General features: G+C 38.5%; 1 pseudogene; it reads left to right on the forward strand.

Annotated features, from left to right (window-relative positions):
• Positions 1-3,933: 3,933 nt before the first annotated feature.
• Positions 3,934-5,836, forward strand: LOC113617696 (sentrin-specific protease 5 pseudogene; annotated as a pseudogene).
• The last annotated feature ends 12,897 nt before the right edge of the window (positions 5,837-18,733 follow it).

Here is an 18,733-nt window from a genome sequence, read left to right on the forward strand (position 1 = left end):
CGGGTTCGTGCCCCGGTCCGGGAAGATCCCACATGCCGCGGAGCGGCTGGGCCCGTGAGCCATGGCCGCTGAGCCTGCGCATCCGGAGCCTGTGCTCCGCAACGGGAGAGGCCACAACAGTGAGAGGCCCACATACTGCAAAAAAAACAAAAACAAAATAAAAACCATCTAAATCACTAAAAATATAAGCTCATTTCAGGTGATCTAATTTATTGACTCTCATTCCTATTATAATCAGGAACTCGAATATTATTTGGATTTATTGCAATAGTTCTTGAGGGTATTGAAAACCAAACATTTTGTTAATAAAAGGAAGCTATAACTTAAGTATTCCTTTAAGCTATAATGGATGATACAATCTAACTATAAAGTTGCAAGTATATTAAACTGACATTTAGAAATAGATGCCCCAAATGCATTATTTTTTTCATTAAGTCATTAACTTTTGAGCAAAGGCTCAAAGGAAGTGAGGAGTGAATCATGACAGTACTGAGAAAAGAGGATTCTGGCAGAAGGAACGGCTGGTGCAGAGGTCCTGAAATGGAAACACGCCTGGTGGGTTCAAGCACAAGAGAGGAGGCCAGTGTGGTTGAAGGAAGTGATGGATGGGGAGAGTAGTAGGAAATGAGATTAAGAAGGAAAGAAAATCCAGAATTTATAGGTTCCTAAAGGCAATTTCTAGGATTTTTAGGGCTCTTAACTAATATTCAGAGGAGTAAGAAGCCAATGGAGGGTTCCACCCAGAGGGATGGCATGGTGTAACTTAGCTTTTAAAAGAATTACTCTATGTATTAGGCAGTTTAGGCTTACTAGTACCGTAGACTGGGTGGCTTTAACAACAGAAATTTATTTTCTCTTACTTCTAAAGGCTGGAAGTCCAAGATGAGGGTGCCAGCGTGGTTGGGTTCTGGTGAGAGCTCTCTTCCTGGCCTGAAGTCGGCTCCCTACTTGCTGTGCCCTCACATGGTGGAGACTGAGTTCTCCCCTGTTGCTTATTATAAGGAGAGAGGCCTGTCAGATTAGTGCCCTAACCTTATGACCGTATTTACATAATGTTAACTACCTCTATAAAGGCTCTGTCTCTGACTGTCTCAAAGGTTGTGTCTACATTGGAGGTTAGAGCTTAAACATATTAATTTTAGAGAGACGCAGTTCAGTCCATAACACTCTGGCTGATTTGGAAATAGATTGTGGAGAATCAAATTTCGAAGTAGAGAAACCAATTAGAAGACAATTTGCTGTATTTCAGGCAAAAGCTCATTGTGGCTTCAAGAGACAATAGCAGTGAAGATCGTGAGAGTAATCATAGATCCTGAATTGAACGTAGGTATGAGAAAGTATCCAAGATTTTGGTCCTGAGCAGTGGAATGAGAGGAGAAGGCCAATGGGCAAGAAATGCACTTTTCCTTTAATCTGTCGTCTTTTTTTGGAAGGGGAGAGGGCAGCAGGAGAGTGGGTTAAGATTTGGGAAAGGAAATAGGAGAATCTGTGAAACATGTATTTATCTATTATATATGTTTATTTAGTTGACATTCTCCTAGAAGAAATGGATATTAAGATCTTCCCTATTAAGGTTGCCACTGATCTTAGATTTAAAGTATTATAGTTAAAAGCCATGACATTCTCCAATGGTCTTTTGAAACCTCTCTACTTGATTCATTCCACAAATATTTATCAAGTGACTACTACATAGAAACACCTTTCTAGGTACATAGTATACAACAGTGAAATAAAGGCCTTCATAGAGCTTACAAGTTAGTACGTGAAATCTAACCAAATTTGTCAAATATACGTGTTCTATGCTAGATGGTGATAGGAGCCAAGAAGAAAAATAAAGCTGGGAAGAAGACTTTTTTGGGTTTAGGGGTTGTGTAGAGTGATTTCAATAGACTGAGCAGAGAAGACCTCTGTGAGAAAGTGACACTTGAATAACATCTGAAGGAGATGAAAGATAGAGCCATGTGGATATCTGGGGGAAAAACATTCCAACCAGGGCAAAGGTCACAATGTATCTGGAAAGTGGGAGGAATAGCAGGGAGGCCAGTGGGCTAAAGTGGAATAGGGCATTACCCTTTTGCCAGCAATAGTCAATATCCAATTCAGAAACAGGTTCTGATGAGTTAGACAATATTTATACTCACTTTTTATTTTCCTGTTGGGAACCTATCTCACTGTCTCCTGGCTGGGCATGAGTTCTGTTGCTGTTTGGATGAGACCATAACCTCCCAGTTGATGTCCTTATCAGAGCTTATATCTCAAACTGAAGGTATGGGAAGGAAATGGAGACTGGATAGTTCCTATTTACAGATGTGGATGAGAGTAACAGCTAGTCCTTTTGAGTTGTTTCCTTCACATGTATTTCTTACTGAAGGCATATTTCTTACCTGGTTGCATATATAACACATTTACATAAAACAGAGAACATAATATACAGTATTACTGGGGGAGAGAGTCTGTGTGTGTGTGTATGTGTAGATTTTTGATGGTTGGTTTAGAATCAACAGGAAGAAAGCTAAGTGTCTGCATCATATGCCAGGTACTATATTAAGTACTTTATATGTGTCAGTGCCCATAATCTCACAATCACCCTTCAAAGGGAATACTATCCTCCCTCTGGGTTTTTTTTTGCAAAGTCACAGAGCTCTTTCTCATCAACAAATAAAGAACAATTAAAACAATTTTGAAAAGAAAAGAATGAAAGGGGAGGACCAGTCTATTTGATTTCAAGACTTAATATTTAGCTATACTAATCAGTGGAGGAAAGACAGACTCTTCAACAAACAGTGCTAGAACAATTGAACATCCATAAGCCAAAAATAAAAACAAAAAGAACTTCGACCTATTTCTTACATCTTTTGGAAAAATTAACTCAAAGTGGACCACAGACTTAAATGTAAACATAAAATTATTAGAAAAAAAAAGAGGAAAAAACCCTCAGTTTCCAGAGCTAGGCAAAGAGTTTTTAGTGTTGACACCAAAAGCATGATCCATAAAAGGAAAAATTGATAAACTGGGCATCATCAAAATAAACCTTTTGCTCTGCAAAACATACTGTTAAAAGGATGAAAAAGCTACAGAGTGAGAGAAAATAACTGCAAACCATATATCTGACAAACAACCAGTATCTAGAACACATAAAAAGGAACTCTCAAAACTCAACAGTAAACAAAACAATCCAATTAGAAGATAGGTTTTTAAAAAATGACTATCAAAGAGAATATACAGATGGCAAATAAGCACATGAAACGATGTTCAAGATCATTAACCATAACGGAAATGCAAATTAAAATCAAAATGAGATTTTATTATACTCTTATCAGAATAGCTAAAATAAAATAACAACAAATACTGATGAGAATTAGGAGAAATTAGATCACCCAGTACTTTGCTGGGTGAATGTAAAATGGCACAGCTACTCCAGAAAACAATTTGTCATTTTCTTCAAAAAATTAACCATTCAGCTATCACATGACCCACACTTTAAGGGCTTCTATCCCAGAGAAAGGAAAATTTATTTTCAAGCAAAAGCCTATACATAATATAACCTTATTCGTTAGAGCCCCAAATTAAAACAAACAAAAAACCAAAACAAAACCCAGGTGTCCTTCAATGGGTGAATGGTTAATCAGTCTATGATACATCGATACCATGGAATACTCTCGGCAATAAAAAGGAAAGACCTACTGATACAGGTAATACCTGGATGAACCTCCAGAAAATTAGATTGAGTGGAAAAAGCCAACCCTTCCAGAGGAAGCTCGGCGGCCATGGTCGCTGTAAGCAGGCCAGATGCCTGCTGGCTGACGGGCTTTCCCCTAAAGCTGGCGAAGGTGGAGCCACAGTCCAAGCTGCCGCAGCCTCTGAACCCATGGCGTGACAGGTTCCAGCAGAGAGGGGCATAGCTGCTTTCAGATCTCATTATGCATCAGAAAAATGAAAAAACAGACGAAAATTCTATAGAGGAAAGGAATCCACTTAGCCTTTTCTTAGAAATGGAATACTGGGTTTGGAGGCTTTAAGAAGTTCTACTGTCATCAACAGTTGTGCATTCTGAAAGCCAAGTTGGGAAGGCCAGTTACTTGGAGCAGGCATTTGAGGCATTTCCAATGCAGAAAGAAGGCCCTTCAAATCCAGAAAATATGGATCCAGGATGAACCCCTTTTTGCTAAGACAAAGTCCAATATGGCTGTTCAGAATCTTAGTACTTTGTCCTCTAAAGTGAAAAGAAAGGACACTAAACACTTCATTTCCTCCTCAAGTACCTTCCTGAAAGTCCAAGCAGAGAAGTTGCTATCATCAGCAAAGAACTCTGATCTGATCATGAATATTCTGGAGAGAAAAGTCTCTTGAAGGCAGTTGCTGACGTACCAGCAAATAGTGTTTTAAGTCAAGCCAGTGGTCACAGACCTAGGATGGAGCCACAGGCTTCTCATCTTCCTATGAAGTTCAATGCGGAGAGCCAGAGTCCAGGTGAGGGTGGCACAATTGTGGTCACCTTGAGCAACCATAAGAGAAAGAGCTTTTCTTATGGCTGCTACCAAGGGCTGGAGCACCACAGGAATGAGGGACCCCTGATTCCAAAAAGTTTCAACTTAACAGAGAAGAATAAAAGTATCTCCTCATATGATGTATGAGAAATGATCCATGATTAGATTTCGGTACAGGGTTCTCAGATCCCAGCACTTCAGAACAAAAAGCAAAGCTTGCAAGCTAAAAAAAGCCCAGCAAAGCTGGGTGCAGGTCACTGGGGACCATCAAGAGACCCTTATGGAGAACAGTGCGGGTGGCAGTTGCAGCCCATTCCCTTCCCCAGAACCTGAAGACCCTTCTTGTCGGCATTAACCATACCTTCCAGATATGGACAGCAATGCTGTGGTGAACGGAAAGAACTCTCATGTGCCTCATGGCCACACTAAAGGAAGCCCTCTCTTGGGCAAGGAGCTTAGTTTAGATGAAGCATTCCCTGACCAACAGAATGGCAGTGCCACAATGCACCTGGGGCAAGTCAGCCTCTTCCTCTCCTAAGTGGGAGTGTACAGAACTGATTCATGACATCCCCTTACCAGAACATCATTCTAGTAACATGTTTATCTTGGAAACTGAGAGAGAAGTTATGGCTCTGGGTCAGGAAAATCGGACAAGTACTGCCAATGATGACACAGTAAAACTGTCAGTGTCAGGGGCAGATCAATCTGTGAGTAGTGTAGATGGGCCTGTGTCCGAAGACACTGTTCAGAATGAGAGCTCACGCCCGTGGGATGAGGATGGATCTTTCAAGCAGAACATTCTTAGTTCTAAGTTGCTGGACCACCCTTACTGTAAAAGTCCACTGGAGGCTCCTCTGATGTGCAGTGGACTCAAACTAGAAAATCAAGTGGGAGGTGGGAAGAACAGTCAAAAAGCCTCTCCAGTGGATGGTGACCAGCTGTCAATCTACCTTTCTGGATTCCTGGATGAGGTTATGAAGAAGTATGTCAGTTTGGTCCCACTCAGCGAAAAAGATGACCTTGGAAGATTAAAAGATGTCTTTAACGAAGACTTTTCCAATAGAAAACCATTTATCAATAGGGAAATAAGAAACTATCAGGCCAGACATCAAAAATGCAACTTCCGCATCTTCTACAATAAGCACATGCTGGATATGGAGGATCTGGCAACCCTAGATGGTCAGAATTGGCTGAATGACCAGATCATTAATATGTACAGTGAGCTGATAATGGATGCAGTCCCAGACAAAGTTCACTTCTTCAACAGCTTTTTTCATAGACAGCTGGTAACCAAAAGATATAATGGAGTAAAAAGATGGACTAAAAAGGTGTATGGATACAGAAACTGAAAAGTAGAAGTGGTTTGTTACAAGGTCATGTAGACTAGAAGGAGATTCTTTTGGAGCAGGACATTATCTGAATATCAGAAAGGAAAGAAGGCTTGAGAAATAGTTTCTAAGAATCTAGCTTAAAATAGCCCTGTAGGGACTTCTCTGGTGGCACAGTGGTTAAGAATCCGCCTGCCAATTCAGGGGATGCGGGTTCGATCCCTAGTCAGGGAAGATCCCACTTGACGCCAAGCAACTAAGCCCGTGTGCCACAACTACTGAGCCACAACTACTGAGCTCTAGAGCCCACTAGCCACAACTACTGAGCCCTCATGCCACAACTACTGAAGCCCGTGCGCCTAGAGCCCACGCTCCACAACAAAGACAAGCCACGGCAATGAGAAGCACGTGCACCACAACAAAGAGTAGCCCTGCTCGCTGCAACTAAAGAAAGCCTGCACACAGCAACGAAGACCCAACACAGCCAAAAATAAAATAAATACATTTTTTAAAAAAGAAAAAAGCCAATCCCAAAAGGTTACATACTGTATGATCCATTTATGCAACATTCTTGAGAAGATAAAATGGATAACAGATTTGTGGTTGGCAGAGATTAAGGCATCAGTAGAATGAAAAGGAAGTGGACGTAGCTACAAAAGAGCAACATGAAGGATCCTAGTGGTGCTGGAAATGTTCTATATCTTGACTATATCAATGTCAATATCCTGGTAGCATTATTTTACTGTAGTGTTGCAAGACATTACCATGAGAGGAAACGGGGTAAAGGAGGCAGATTTCTTTGTACTATTTCTTTTCATTGCACTCAGATCTATATCTTAAAATTATATATATAATTTATATATATTGATATAATGTCTATAACTTATATATAATTTATATATATGAAAACAAATGAAGTAGAGTATTTGGACTTAGAAACTATTGTTCTGTCTTTAGGCTAAATTGGATTCAGTAGGTATGTATCTATAGCTGTCACATTCCTGGTGGTTCTATATATAGTGATGTTCTTTATATGTGATTTCTAGTGTGATTATGCCTGAGCATTTTGTATTAAAATACAAATTATTTTATTAAATTGCTATCCTTTATTTCTCCTTGTATTATAGTAGGGGTATCAGTTAGATAGGTAGATAGATAGATGATAGCTAGCTAGCTAGATAGATAGATAGATTAGATATAAATTCCTGGGTATAGTGGGTTATCTATAAATATTATTTCAGGATAATAAAGGGAGGGTTACAATTTATTGTTATAAAAAGGGAGCAGTGGGTCTAATAGGGTTGAGAAACTTTAATGTAGATAGTCTACATTTAGAGTTAGATACAAGAAAAAAAATGAAGATAAATGTTCTTTTCCTATAGGTCCAATATATAACAATTTATATGCATCTATGGAAGTATGTTCTTTGTCTTCCCCAAACCATTCTCTTTGCTGTTTTTTTTTTTTTGGTATCATAAAGAATTTCATGAATTTACTTATGTGTTTTTTGTTTGTTTGTTTTAACATCTTTATTGGAGTATAATTGCTTTACAATGTTGTGTTAGTTTCTGCTTTATAACAAAGTGAATCAGCTATACATATACATATATCCTCATATCTCTTCCCTCTTGCATCTCCCTCCTTCCCACCCTCCCTATCCCACCCGTCTAGGTGGTCGCAAAGCACCGAGCTGATCTCTCTGTGCTATGCGTCTGCTTCCCACTAGCTATCGGTTTTACATGTGGTAGTGTATACATGTACATGCCACTCTCTCACTCTTTGCTGATTTGAAAGATCTCATTTGAGATCCAGGCCCAGCTCTGCCACTTTCACTTTCCTTATTTAGGAGACTAGATTAATAAAACACACTTTACAAGTTTGCTATGGGGATTTAATGAGGTGGCATATGTAAAATGATGCAAAACAACATTTGCCAAGTACCAAATATTCTATAGGTGCCAATGTTTTTAATTCCCTCAGCAACATACTTTAAATCAGAACACTGATTTTCCTGAGGTAAGGGATTTGCTCAAGCTCATTAAGGGTCAGAACCAGCATTAAACCATGATCTCTGACCATGAAGCCCATGCTTGTAAAGAGTGGTTTTGTAAACTAGAACGATAAGATCCAGGAATTCTTAAAAGGTAGGAAGTCAACTTTCTAAGATTGTATGCACAATTCAGAAATAATAGGAAATTGGGATAATATGAAATTCACCTATATCTACTTAGCACAAAATATTTCAGAATCTTGTGCATTATTTTGACTAGTCCATGACTTTTCCTATCTCACAAATGAGCAATGTGAGGGAAACTAAAGTATTTTGGCCTCAAAAATCTTATCAGAGATACAGGAGTCATAGGACAGCATAGCAGAGCTTTAAGTTTGCTAAACTACAGAATAGGAGGTCACAGTGGCCTTCTCAGGAATAATGAATCAACAACCTAAGTCAACTCAAAATGACATAGATCGTGGGGAGAATGGAGAAAGTTGACTGCCATGTCAGCAAATAATCATGTATCTAATTCTGCTTCCAAGAAATAAGAGGACTTTAACTTCCATGATCAGGATATGGTCCTCCACTGTGGGCAAACAATTCTGAGGCATCAGTGTCCTAAAACCTACATAACAACAGCAACAATAAAATATGGTCATGGCAAAGAAATTCATTAAATGAAAAATAGTAATTAGGATCAATTTCTACAGTCCGTATCAATAGCAAAATGTTCCAAAAATTTTCCCACAGAAATTAAGGTGAATACGCCTATAGAAAAAACCCACAAAAAATGTTCACTTTGGTGCACCGTCAAAGTTTGTAGGAATAAAGTGGGGTGTTTTTCTTATTGACTAATATTTCATGATTATAACACAGTACTGAGCTTGCATGTTATAATGATTTGCTGTAAACGATTGAGTGGATAAATAATCTGCAAAGTAGACTTCGAAGAACTTGAAAAGTGTAAGTTTGTATTTATCATTGTTGCTATTTGTGGTCAAGCAGTACACAAAGGTATAATACGTGTTTTGAAAAAGTATATATGTTGATCATATTCGTGATTGGAAATTTCAACCACATACAAAAAATTATAAAACGAAAACTCTTCTATGATTTTCACTCCCTAAGATAAGTTTGATTAAAAAGTAGATAGCATTTCAGATTTCAAGGAAACAGCTAATTCAGGATTCTTGAATCTCTTGGTTAGCTCCTTTTATTGGTATTTCTATTGATCAGACCTTGCTACTTCTCAGCATCGTTTTTTAAATTCTTTTTTAAAAATTTTTATTAGAGTATAGTTGCTTTCAGCATGTTTATGCAATTTGTAATTGATGCTTACAAAGATAAATCAGAGCCACTGCAAAATTCCAGTGACACTTCTAAAATCAAATTTTTCTTAAATAATAAATGTCTAAGGTCAATAATTCAGAGACCAAAGGATGGGCAGTGAAAAACTCTCCTCCTTTCACTCTTAGTTCCTCCTTTTCCTTCTCTAGAGGCAATTACTGTTACCAGTCTCTGGTATATCCTTTTTTTTTTTTTTTAAACATCTTTATTGGAGTATAATTGCTTTACAATGGTGTGTTAGTTTCTGCTTTATAACAAAGTGAATCAGTTATACATATACATATGTTCCCATATCTCTTCCCTCTTGCGTCTCCCTCCCTCCCACCCTCCCTATCCCACCCCTCCAGGCAGTCACAAAGCACCGAGCTGATCTCCCTGTGCTATGCGGCTGCTTCCCACTAGCTATCTATTTTATATTTGGTAGTGTATATATGTCCATGCAACTCTCTCACATTGTCACAGCTTACCCTTCCCCCTCCTCATATCCTCAAGTCCATTCTCTAGTAGGCCTGTGTCTTTATTCCTGTCTTACCCCTAGGTTCTTCATGACATTTTTTTTTCTTAAATTCCATATATATGTGTTAGCATACGGTATTTGTCTTTCTCTTTCTGACTTACTTCACTCTGTATGACAGACTCTAGGTCTATCCACCTCATTACAAATAGCTCAATTTCGTTTCTTTTTATGGCTGAGTAATATTCCATTGTTTATCATCTTCTTTATCCATTCATCCGATGATGGACACTTAGGTTGTTTCCATCTCCAGGCTATTGTAAATAGAGCTGCAATGAACATTTTGGTACATGACTGTTTTAGAATTATGGTTTTCTCAGGGTATATGCCCAGTAGTGGTATTTCTGGGTCATATGGTAGTTCTATTTGTAGTTTTTAAGGAACCTCCATACTGTTCTCCATAGTGGCTGTACCAATTCACACTCCCACCAGCAGTGCAAGAGTGTTCCCTTTTCTCCACACCCTCTGCAGCATTTATTGTCTCTAGATTTTTTGATGATGGCCATTCTGACTGGTGTGAGATGATATCTCATTGTAGTTTTGATTTGCATTTGTCTAATGATTAATGATGTTGAGCATTCTTTCATGTGTTTGTTGGCAGTCTGTATATCTTTGGAGAAATGTCTATTTAGGTCTTCTGCCCATTTTTGGATGGGGTTGTTTGTTTTTTGTTATTAAGCTGCATGAGCTGCTTATAAATTTTGGAGATTAATCCTTTGTCAGTTGCTTCATTTGCATATCATTTGGTATATCCTTTTAAAGACTCTATTCCTGCATAAGAATTTCGACATATACATACACATTCAGAGGGTCAGATGTTATTTGTTCTTGTCACTGACTGCTTATTCAAATCCGCTCTGAAGAGCTATTTCCTTCCTGCATCTTGGAGAAAATGTAGGTCAAGATCTATTATTTTTCTAGTTGATCTCAGATAAATCCTCCAGTTCCTTCTAGTCACAAAAATTTCTTAACCCTGTAACTCCATGTTCAGTTCAATGCAATAAGAAACAGAAACAATGCTGTCAACTTCATTTAAAGTTCTATCCTCTCTCTCCAGTCTTAACTCAAGCTGCCTTAGCTTGGCTGGCAGAAGCCTGGGTGGGCTTCCTCTGCTTCCCTACATTAGCTTCGCTCCTGCTCACTAGGCTGCTCCTGGCAACTCCATGTTTTAAGTTGTGACTCAGACACCACTGTGCCCCCAAACTCCAAGAAACCAGTACTAAGCTCCTCCAGGGGGTCTGATGGTCTTTCTAGGTAGGCTTGAGATAAAGGAAAGTTGCTCCTCCTGCCCTGTCAAGGGTGACGTTGGGGTGGGAGAGACTCTCAATATGTTCTGGGTCTCTCCTCACCTTTGGATTGGGGGAGGGTCAAGAAGTACAAAACCGTGTTTTATAAATTCCTTTGCAATTGCTGCATACTTAGCCTGGCATTTACTTGGAAACATGGAACTACTTGGCACCTAGTGTTTTAGGGCTTCAGCTGAAAACAAGACAGAGATAGTGTGTGTGCATGTCTATATACAGAAATAGAGAGAGAGAGAAGTCTACCTTCTTCTAAATCATTTTAGATGTATCATCAAGGAATCAAATATTCTCATAATTTTTAATTGAGTTATTTTTCTACACTCTAATATGAGTATTGGTCACCCACTAGCATGTATGGTCATTTATAAGAATAAAAATATTTGATTAATCAAATCACCCATTTTTGCCATATTAAGAATGTCCTTGGGGCTTCCCTGGTGGCGCAGTGGTTGCGAGTCTGCCTGCCGATGCAGGGGACACGGGTTTGAGTCCTGGTATGGGAAGATCTCACATGCTGCGGAGCGGCTGGGCCCGTGAGCCATGGCCGCTGAGCCTGCGTGTCCAGAGCCTGTGCTCCGCAACGGGAGAGGCCACAACAGTGAGAGGCCAGCAAACCGCAAAAAAAAAAAAAAAAAAAAAAGAATGTCCTTGGAGAGGACAATCTTTCCTAAATAAAAGGCAAGCTTCACAAGGAGAGGATCTCCCCCTCCTTTTTTTTTCTTCCTGGACCACAGATGCAAGAAGCCATAAACCAGTGGGGACAAAAGCCCATTTTGAAGAGTGAGGAAACAGAAAGATAGGTGTGGCTGGGACCTTCTTATCTTCTCGAAGCCATGCATTAGTCCAGATGCTTGTCTCCAGACTTATTGTTATGTGAGGAAAAGAACCAACAATACGGTTTCATTGCTCTGCCCTAGATAGATTTATCCCCCACTTGTGGCTTCAGAGCAGCAGACCCAATAATTGTCTCCCACAGTGCTCATAAAACTATAAATATTTTCTATAGATGCTTATATGAGAGACAAATACTTACAAGACACTTATTTTTTCACTTTGGGTAGGATAAGTTTTAAATAAAAACAGAATTAATCTAATACATAGGAAGAGTCCTCTAGGTCAATAGATAAAAATTTAACACTTTTTTCGATAGCTGATTTATATTCCTTAGTATGCATCTACCATAATTTATTTAGACAGTCTTGTAGACGGGCATTCAGGTTAATTCAATATTTTAAAATCTCCTTTCTTTTTTACATTATAGGCAATTATATAATAAATATGTTTAAGTACTAGTGCTTTTATTTTCCTAGGCTAGACTCTGAAGAGTGGACACACGTTATATGCCCTTTTGATTTTTAGACATATTACCAACAATTTACGCTCCTACCACAGTGAAGTGCACATTTTCTCTCATTCTCACCAACAATGCCTTTTTAAAAAGTAATTTTGACCAAGCTTAATAGATTATATAATTGCTTTAACTTTTATTTATCAGATGTTAAAAGGTAAACCAAGGCACATTAAAATTTACAAGAGTTTATTTCAGCAAACATTCGTTCAAGTTGGGCAGCACCAAACTGAAAGTGTTTAGGAGTGCTCTGCTGACAGAAGCCAAGGGAAAGACTTTTCCAGAGAAGATCAGAAGCAAAGCAAAGAAATTATCTGATTGGCTACAGCTTAAGCAGTTGCCTTATTTGGGGAAGCCTTGTTGGCTCTTAATGATTAGTTGTTCTTCAGTTATGTTTTCTTGGATTCGAGTGCCTTGACTCTGACTTAGATTTCGGTTTGCTTACCTAGGTTACCAAGGCACTAGAGACACCTCAGTCTACCTGCCTCCTTGTTTAATTACTATAACACAGACCGCAACTGAGGTTGAGCATCTTTTCATATATTTGTCCACCACTTGCATTTCTTTTTTATGAATAGGCTTTGCCCCTTTTTGGTCTTTTTCTTTGAAGTTCTTTGCCTATAAAATATTCACCGTGTGTTATTAACCTTGTTAATTTGGAGTCTTGCTACACAAAATTTTTATCTATTCAAAAATGTGTATCTTCTTTTTTTTGACTTCTAGTTTTCTGTTTTGCTGAAGAAAATCCTCCCACCTTATGTGAAAATTTAAATTTTAATCTAATTCACCTGGATTAGTGGTCCTTGAAATAAGAGAAAGTGTTACAGAAGTTACAAAGAATAGCCCAACTGGATTATGCATGAAAAAGTTCAGTAGAAACATTTCCATTATTGTACAGTTAGAGATGTATAGTTGATGCATGTCCTAAATTAATTTAGATGTGGATTTGAATTGAGGAGGGGAGGTCACTTACATGTGACTATGTATACATTGATGTCTCAGTGTACCCATAGTCATAATACTCCAATTCATAATACTCTAAAATGAATACAGAGACACAGTATGACTCTAGTATGACCATACATCATTCTACTAAATTTTGTATGTTCCAATGTCAATGATGTAGAGATGTTCAGTAAATATTGGGCTCAAGTTTTGCTTTGTTATATCTCTTAGGTGTATTGATAAAAGTCTCCTGCCAGGTGTCCTTTTATCTCTGGCTACCTTGAGCACATTGCCTCTCAAGTAGCATATGATGCTAGAACTTGTTTAAGAATCATATCCACTTTCCTAGCTCCATTCTACAATTTTTCCCCTTTTATATCCTAGGCCATGTCCTCTGTTATCAACATACAATTCAGGATAGTGTCACTGATGTCACATTGAATATTTTCTATGGGAGAGCATACAGATTTATAACTCTTCTCTATTTTATTTTATTTTATTTTTTTAGTATTATTATTTTTTGTGGTACGCTGGCCTCTCACTGTTGTGGCCTCTCCCATTATGGAGCATAGGCTCTGATGCGCAGGTTCAGTGGCCATGGCTCACGGGCCCAGCCGCTCTGCGGCATGTGGGATCTTCCTGGACCGGGGCACAAACCCGTGTCCCCTGCATCGGCAGGCAGACTCTCAACCACTGCGCCACCAGGGAAGCCCAACTCTTCTCTATTTTAATGGAAACCTGTATTAATGACACTTGCATATCTACCAATTTTCTTTTCTCCTATAAATCGTATTCTTTAGTATAGTACCCTATACAAAGGGAAACTTAAGGGATAACACCCAAGGGCTGTCTTTCTCAATTTGAGTTGATTCCTTTTCTCTAAGTGTAATTTCTCAATAATCAAGTAATTTCCTAACTGAACAGATACCCCAGGAACTTGTCTTTCCTCCCACATACATTTTTACTTTTCTAGTACAATTTCATCATGTTAATTCAGCTAAACATTTTAGAGAACCATAAATGCACTGTAGGCCATGTTGTCTTTGAGTACACATTTAACTACCTATTACTATGAACAAGAAGCACAGGTCGTCAGATTCTGCTATCGAGTTAGATAATGATTAGAAATTTAGATAATTAAATCTTTGCAAGCTAGAGAATTAGACTAAATTCTATCCATTTTTTCCCCCATTACTGTTCATGCACATCATTATGCAGTTAGGGAAAGAAAAAGAAGATTGATATGGGAAAGAGGTAGAAAAATTTAGGAAGTAAACACTCAGCCAACATTAATTAATTAACTCATTAATTACCAAAGAACAAAGAACATGGGCAGGAAAGAGTGATCAGTATTGTGAAGTGTTGTGGTTAAGAACGTGAACTCTGGAGTGAAGTTATCTAGGTTGTATTCCTGACTCCACCACTTTAATAAGTTGTGTGACTTTGGTGAAACCCTCTAAGCCTCAACTTCCTTATCTTAAAATAGGGACTATTATCACCTATTATCATAGGGTCACTATAATATAATAAAATAATAAGATGCACTTTAAGCATTATGCTTTTGTTAATATTATTATTTGGGGGAGGTAAAGGAAGAGGAAGAAGCTCATTATTACCACTAGAAACTAATTAGTTCTCATGATATAGCAATCTCATTTTTTAAATATCCAGGATTGGAAGAGTATGGAAAGTTTATTTTGTATTAGCAAGCATTTTATACTAGGCTCCTCTCTTAAACAACTGTTATCAAATGGATGATGGAAAATTCACCAACTGCCAGAGTATCCCTATGTTTTGGGAGCTATCCTGCTTATTTATTTATGTGTCCTCTTCAAATACTTTTTTGAAGGTTAACTGTATGTTAAGTATTGGGCATAGATACAAATGAATACGACTAGACCCTGTACTTGAGGAGCTCAAAAGCATAGCAGTTGTGAAGACAAATTCATAAAGAAATAATTAGAATACAATATAATAGGTGTTACTTTACACACATACAAAATAGTGTGTAAAACAGTGTTTTTCACTATACTGAATTGAGATGGATATTCCTATATCTTCTCATCTATTCAGTTTTCTGGTTGTGGCATGTTTTTGGAATTCAGTGACCATCCGTCTCTTCTTCTTCCTGAGTGGTAGAACCTTAACCGTGTTCAGGCATTTATCATCCAATATGCTCTGCAAAGCCAACACTTCCCTCAGTCCATCGGGGTGGGTCATGATTAGCTTGAGCCAATTGTGGTAATTCTAGCCGATTTTCAATGATGGCTCAGAAAAGGGCATATGACCCAATCCTGGTCAATGAAGCCTGAAGGGGAATTTCCCATGAGGCTTCTAGGAAGGTTTTTCTCTTCAATAAAAGGAGACACCATCTTCTTCCCCAACAGTTATTGTATTGGGTTGGCCAAAAAGTTCGTTTGGGTTTTCCTGTAACATCTTATGGAAAAACCCCAATGAAATTTTTGGCCAACCCAGTATCTCCACGTGATGCTTGAAATTGCTTCAGCCATTTATAACCATGAATGGAAACATCACAGAAATGCTAAAGATGACAGAATGGAAAGATGGTCCCGATTCCCTGATGATATTTTCATATTGTTGAGTTAACTGTGTAGTAAGGCATTAACTGACCAGGCTTGGAGTGTTCAAACTCTGAACGTTCCAAAGAAAAGACTGGCTAGAGGAAGGGGTAGGGGTGGGTCCTGGGATTTAACCTCTAAGCCCTTGGAATATCCTGCTAGATGAGTGTGTTTTTGTATAACTGGAGTCTTGGACCACACAGTGTCGATTTGACCTCTGAAGAGGCTAAAGTGTTAATAAGGTCAGTCAAGCAAGTACTCTGTGCCTATGTGACTGACCCTCAGTAAAAATCCTAGACATCAAGGTTCAGGTAAGCTTTTTTGGTTGGCAACACATCATATGTTGTTGCTGGGAGAATTACACATTGTCTGTATGACACCAGTGAGAGAGGACAACTAGAAGCTTGCACTGTTTTCTCCTGGCCTCTACTCTATGCACCTTTTTCCTTTATTGATATTAATCTTTATCCTTTTACTATAATGAGCCATAACCATGAGCATAAAAGCCTGTGCGTTCTGTGAGTTCTTCTTGAAAATCATCAAACTTAAGGGTGGCCTTGGGGACTCCCAACACAAGCTCGAAACATCTCCCTTCACATTACTTACTACCTGAATTCATGGTGTGGCCAAGGGAGACCTGACAGACATTTCTGTCAATTCATAGTTTCTGTCAAGTTAACCCTAATGTCTCACATGAACTATGACTAAGCTACATCTCCTGCTCTGTAGTTATAACCATTGAATCTCAAATTCAACATTTTACATCTACCCCCTTCAGTGTCAGCTTATTCAAATCAGACAACTCTATCTTTTCAAGATTTTTTTAGGTCCTGTTTCTGTTATCAGCATTTTTGTTATCATTCCTTCCTTACTATTTGCCAAGGTGTATGAGATGTCACCATTCTTGATCATATCTTTATATATCTGGCATAATGTAAATTCCATGGGCAGGAGTTTCGTCTGTCTTGTTTACAGCTACCTTCCTAGCGCAGAAAAATATATATTTCTGTAGTAAATTAATGAGAAGAGATTTTATCTCTGGGCAGATTCTTTTTAAACACATACATATACCCTAAGAATAATAATATAATTATCCTTCAACATTCACGCACCATATAGATTATCTATTATCTACAACCAGGTAAGAGAAGAACACTGAGGAATAGAATGTATTTAAGACTTATTTTGGGGTTGGTGAGGTAAGAAAGATGAAAGACTTTGGAAGCATGAAAGAACAGTCCATGGAGGAAAGGTCTGGTTAGAGAATACAGTAGAAACTTCTGATTTTTTTGGTGGCCACATGAATATGCTACACTTCTGAGCAGAGAAGGGGAGAAAAGAGTAGTTGGGGCAGGAATAAGGCACATTGAGTCAGGCACATTGAGTCAGGAGTAAGGCAAGTGTCTCACTCACCTCCAGTGCAGACTTTGAGTGGTGCAAAAACATCAAATATTATATAAATGATATTTTTAATAAAACATCTTTAAAAAATCAAAGTTAATACCAAAAAGTTCATAGTGAACAAAATGTCAAAATTTTAAATGAAGACAGGATCAGCAGAAGCACTGATCTACTCACAATCTATTCCCAGTCTAGAAGTGAAGCCCCTAAGAGGCCATACATCTGATGCTTCCTTAAATATTAGATTGGTGAGTTTCCCCTCATCCTATTCTCTATCTGTACATAGGTCTGGTCCTTCCTCCCCAACAAAGACTTCTTAAGGAGATACCAATGAAATTGAATATACTTTTTATATATAGGATCAGATTTTAATGTGACTTAGTGTCCTACCAAACTGATTATTGGGTTATATATTTTCCTATTTCTCAGTATGAAATGCTTTTGAAATAAATACAAATTAAAAAACCAAGACTAAAAAAAACTGCATAAACTTCATGATCCATTAAGAAATATATGTACACAAAGACACACAGAAAAGCCCAGGAAAAAAGTGCAATAAAATGTTAACAAATGTTGAAAATTGGTGATGGAATTATTGGCATTTTTCCTCCCTATAATTTCTAATTTATCTTTAGTGGACACAGATTGTTTCTTTCTTTTACAAATCAGAACAAAACTTAGAAATTAAAAGTTAGGAAAAAATGTAACAGGTAATCAGAATCTGAATAGATGTACCATTTCTTTTTGTTTTGTTTTGTTTTTTGTGTGGTACGCGGGCCTCCCGCTGTTGTGGTCTCTCCCCTTGCGGAGCACAGGCTCCGGATGCGCAGGCTCAGTGGCCATGGCTCACAGGCCCAGCCACTCTGTGGCATGTGGGATCTTCCCGGACCGGGGCACGAACCTGTGTCCCCTGCATCGGCAGGCAGACTCTCTACCACTGCGCCACCAGGGAAGCCCGATGTACCATTTCTTATTATATCAGATAGCCAATTCCTTGTTGAATAAATTTGATCATATAGTAAAATTCTAACCCAAAGTAGAATTCTGGTTTAGATTGTACTGATCTTCCATGCCAAAGTCTAATAGTCTGCTCACCCAAGTTCAAGTTTGGAGAGGATAAACTAGAAAATTCAGTGCTAGGAATTGGAAGAAACTATCAGACCCTTGAAGAAATGCCAAAAGTCAACAGAGAATAACCTGAAAGAAGCCAGTGTGGAATCAGAACAGACAACAGCTAACTTGGAAGAAGCTCACCTCTTGTTTAAGTGCAGGTTCCATGGCCTACACATTGAGCTGACAAAAAAACACAGTTGCAGAGGCTTCCCAGGAAGACAGGTGGCAGAAAGAGAAACAGGATAAAAGGCACAACATCGTGTTCAGCTAGTCTGCTCTACATCGGTGGCAGAATAAACAGAATCTTAGACTTGTGCCCAAGAAGTGTCATTCTGATCTAGAGAGAAAATGATATCTTTGACAAAGTGGCT

The sequence above is a fragment of the Aethalodelphis obliquidens genome, unplaced genomic scaffold (assembly GCF_003676395.1).
Source record: "Aethalodelphis obliquidens isolate GAN/ISIS:26980383/991018 unplaced genomic scaffold, ASM367639v1 scaffold4, whole genome shotgun sequence".
NCBI lineage: Eukaryota > Metazoa > Chordata > Mammalia > Artiodactyla > Delphinidae > Aethalodelphis > Aethalodelphis obliquidens.